Source organism: Ovis canadensis, chromosome 14 (assembly GCF_042477335.2).
Source record: "Ovis canadensis isolate MfBH-ARS-UI-01 breed Bighorn chromosome 14, ARS-UI_OviCan_v2, whole genome shotgun sequence".
In the NCBI taxonomy this organism is placed as follows: Eukaryota; Metazoa; Chordata; class Mammalia; order Artiodactyla; family Bovidae; genus Ovis; species Ovis canadensis.
The window spans coordinates 64,707,296-64,712,095 of record NC_091258.1 but is presented as its reverse complement, the minus strand read 5'-3'; the positions used below and the strand labels follow the sequence as shown (position 1 = coordinate 64,712,095).

Below are 4,800 nucleotides of genomic sequence, written 5' to 3'. Positions count from 1 at the left end.
TACAATCCTCTGTAGTGAGGCCAGCATCAATGCACAGCATTTCTACCCTAGGCCTACGCTCTCCTTTCTGGAGCACACAACCTTGCACCTTGAGGAATATTTCTAAGTGAGCAATGTCATCTTCAGTTGGTTTTCCCTCCCGGAGACTTGAGTCTTGAGGGAGGAGAGAGCCACCTTGTGGTGAGACAGGGCATCTGAACCCCTGGGCCCCAATTCTCCATGCGTGCACCCCACTGGACCAGTCCTGCATTCTGCTATTTCATGCCTTGAATGCACCAACGTATTAGTTGTTTATTCTATTCATTAAAAATTTTAAAAATTTACATTTTTAATTATTGTGTAACTTAGAGCACAAAACTGAAGTGTACAGCTCGATATATGCATATACTTATAAAATGAACTGTAGCCTGCCAGGCTCCTCTGTCCATGGAATTAGTCAGGCAGGAATACTGGTAGCCATTCCCTTCTCCATGGGATCTTCCCGACCTAGGAATTGAACCTGGGTCTCCTACCTTGAAGGTAGATTCTTTACTGTCTGAGCCACCAGGGAAGCCTGGTTACATATTATATAAATATAATATATATAAAATATGTATAATACATTATATAATATATAATTATATAATATATTTAATATAATTATTTGTATATAATTATATGTTATATTTTAATATAATTGTTTTATATATAATTATATTATATAATATACAATATTACATTGTATATAATATTATATAATAATATTAATATATAATATATAAAATATAATATATTATATTTATTATATGCAATATTATTATATGTAACAGAAATGAATATATAATATGCAATATAATATGTAGATATATAATATATAATATAAATATATATCTCTATAACATTATATATATTATATATAAAATATAATTATATAACATACAATATAAAATGTATAAAATACAATAAATTAATATATAATTATATAATATATAATTTTCATTATATAATATAATATATTATTCATATAATATATTATTATATTTACATTATAATAATTTATATAATATTTAAACTGTTATTAATACAATATTATTAGTTAATAATAATTGTTAATTATTAATAATATTACTAATATAATACATTAATAATATATTAATGTTTATAATTTTATAATTTTATATTATATATTAATATAATATAACAATATATAAGAATATATTATAATTAATTATATAAAATATTATATTACATATATTACAATATATAATATATAAAGTATAATAAAATAATATGATTATATATTTATATAATATAATATTTATATAATTATATAATATAATTATAATTTATAATTATAATATTGATTTATAATATAATAATATGTTCATATATATTATATATAATATTTATATTGTATATTAATGTTATATAATATACTATAATATATTATATTATTATATATAATATTATAAGATATATTAATATACATTATATATTATACTGTATATAGTATTCGGCTTCCCTGGTGGCTCAGAGGTTAAAGTGTCTGCCTCTAATGCGGGAGACCTGGGTTTGATTCCTGGGTCAGGAAGATCCCCTGGAGAAGGAAATGGCAACCCACTCCAGTATTCTTGCCTGGAGAATCCCATGGACAGAAGAGCCTGGTGGGCTACAGTTCACAGGGTAGCAAAGAGTCGGATACTACTGAGCGACTTAACTGAGTATTACATAGTATTATATAAAAATACTATATATAGTATTATATATATATATATATATATATATGCTCATTCATGTCACCACCCCTGAGGTCCGGAGACAGAACACTCTAATCATTCCAGAAGGTTTCCTTGTGCCCTCCTCCAGTCAGTAACGCCCAGGGCTGGCTGTTAGCGTTCTATCACCGCGAGTCGATACTTGCATGAAAGGAATCTTTCAGTTATGCAGTCTTCTGTCCCTGAGGTCTTTCACTCAACATTATGTTGTAAGATTCAACCATGTTATTGCATGTAGCTGTACTGTTATTTTTTAAGTTGCTGTGAAGGGAATTCCCTGGTGGTCCAGTGGTTAGGACTCGTTGCTTTCGCTGACAGGGACCCAGGTTCAATCCCTGGTGGGGGAAATAAGATCCCCAAGCTGCGAGGTGCAGCCAAAAAATATATATATTTCGGTGAAGCATTAAGTCTATTGTTGATGGACGGCTTCCCAAGTAGCACTAGTGGTAAAGAACTTGCCTGCCAATGCAGGAGATATTAAGAGATGGGGGTGTGATCCCTGGGTTGGAAAGGTAACCTGGAGGAGAGCACGGCAACCCACTCCAGTATTCTTGCCCAGAGAATCCCATGGACAGAGGAGCCTGGAGAGCTGTCCGTAGAATCCATAGGGTCGCAGAGTTGGACGCAATTAAAGCGACTTAGCACACATGCATGCATTGTTGATGGATATTTGGGTTGTTTCCAGTCTTTCAGTTCAGTCGCTCAGTCATGTCCGACTCTTTGCGACCCCATGAATCGCAGCACTCCAGGCCTCCCTGTCCATCACCATCTCCCGGAGTTCACTCAGACTCAACGTCCATCGAGTCCGTGATGCCATCCAGCCATCTCATCCTCTGTCATCCCCTTCTCCTCCTGCCCCCAATCCCTCCCAGCATCAGAGTCTTTTCCAATGAGTCAACTCTTCTCATGAGGTGGCCAAAGTACCGGAGTTTCAGCTTTAGCATCATTCCTTCCAAAGAAATCCCAGGGCTGATCTCCTTCAGAATGGACTGGTTGGACCTCCTTGCAGTCCAAGGGACTCTCAAGAGTCTTCTCCAACACCACAGTTCAAAAGCATCCATTCTTCGGTGCTCAGCCTTCTTCACAGTCCAGCTCTCACATCCATACATGACCACAGGAAAAACCATAGCCTTGACTAGACGGACCTTAGTCGGCAAAGTAATGTCTCTGCTTCTGAATATACTATCTAGGTTGGTCATAACTTTTCTTCCAAGGAGTAAGCGTCTTTTAATTTCATGGCTGCAGTCACCATCTGCAGTGATTTTGGAGACCCAAAAAATAAAGTCTGACACTGTTTTTACTGTTTCCCCATCTAGTTCCCTTGAAGTGATGGGACCGGATGCCATGATCTTCGTTTTCTGAATGTTGAGCTTTAAGCCAACTTTTTCGCTTTTTCACTTTCATCAAGAGGCTTTTTAGCTCCTCTTCACTTTCTGCCACAAGGGTGGTGTCATCTGCATATCTGAGGTTATTGATATTTCTCCCAGAAATCTTGATTCCAGCTTGTGTTTCTTCCAGTCCAGCGTTTCTCATGATGTACTCTGCATAGAAGTTAAATAAACAGGGTGACAATATACAGCCTTGGCATACTCCTTTTCCTATTTGGAACAAGTCTTTTGTTCCATGTCCAGTTCCACCTGTTGCTTCCTGACTTGCATACAGACTTCTCAAGAGGCAGTCAGGTGGTCTGGTATTCCCATCTCTTTCAGAATTTTCCACAGCTTATTGTGATCCACACAGTCAAAGGTTTTGGCATAGTCAATAAAGCAGAAATAGATGTTTTTCTGGAACTCTCTTGCTTTTTCCATGATCCAGCGGACGTTGGCAATTTGATCTCTGGTTCCTCTGCCTTTTCTAAAACCAGCTTGAACATCTGGAAGTTCACGGTTCACGTATTGCTGAAGCCTGGCTTGGAGAATTTTGAGAATTACTTTACTAGCATGTGAGAGGAGTGCAATTGTGCGGTAGTTAGAACATTCTTTGGCATTGCCTTTCTTTGGAATTGGAATGAAAAGTGACCTTTTCCAGTCCTGTGGCCACTGCTGAGTTTTCCAAATTTGCTGGCATATTGAGTGCAGCACTTTCACAGCATCATCTTTCAGGATTTGAAACAGCTCAACTGAAATTCCATCACCTCCACTAGCTTTGTTCATAGTGATGCTTTCTAAGGCCCACTTGACTTCACTTTCCAAGATGTCTGGCTCTAGATTAGTGATCACATCATCATGATTATCTGGGTCGTGAAGATCTTTTTTGTACAGTTCTTCCGTGTATTCTTGCCACCTCTTCTTAATACCTTCTGCTTCTGTTAGGTCCAGACCATCTCTGTCCTTTATCGAGCCCATCTTTGCATGAAATGTTCCCTTGGTATCTTTAATTTTCTTGAAGAGATCTCTAGTCTTTCCCATTCTGTTGTTTTCCTCTATTTCTTTGCATTGATCGCTGAAGAAGGCTTTCTTATCTCTACTTGCTATTCTTTGGAACTCTGCATTCAGATGCTTATATCTTTCCTTTTCTCCTTTGCTTTTCACTTCTCTTCTTTTCACAGCTATTTGTAAGGCCTCCCCAGACAGCCATTTTGCTTTTTTGCATTTCTTTTCCATGGGGATGGTCTTGATCCCTGTCTCCTGTACAATGTCACGAACCTCATTCCATAGTTCATCAGGCACTCTTTCTATCAGATCTAGGCCCTTAAATCTATTTCTCACTTCCACTATATAATCATAAGGGATTTGATTTAGGTCATACCTGAACTGTCTTTAGTTATTATGGATAAAGCTGCCACCAATATCCTTGTCCATGGCTATATGCGCTCATATTTCTTGGGTGTATACCCAGATGTGAAATTACAAAGTCAGAGTCTCAGCAGGTCCGGCCAAACTTTTTTTTCCAAGTGCTTACTAGTATTTTTCAACTCCACAATGTAATTTTTTTTTGTTTTTTTTCTGTGACATGTGGCATGTGGGATCTTAGTTCCCTGACCAGGGATTGAACCTAGGCCCCCTGCAGTGGAAGCTCAGAGTCTTAACCATTGGACCACCAGGGA

The 4,800-nt window shown here is 36.8% G+C and overlaps 2 non-coding genes across 2 annotated transcripts; one reads left to right on the top strand and one right to left on the bottom strand.

Moving 5' to 3' along the window:
- Positions 1 to 2,028: 2,028 nt before the first annotated feature.
- On the top strand, positions 2,029 to 2,101 carry TRNAE-UUC (transfer RNA glutamic acid (anticodon UUC)). Its single transcript has one exon. It is a non-coding gene; the product is annotated as a tRNA-Glu (tRNA).
- Positions 2,102 to 4,727: 2,626 nt separating this feature from the next.
- TRNAG-UCC (transfer RNA glycine (anticodon UCC)) lies at positions 4,728 to 4,800 on the bottom strand. The gene has a single exon. It is a non-coding gene; the product is annotated as a tRNA-Gly (tRNA).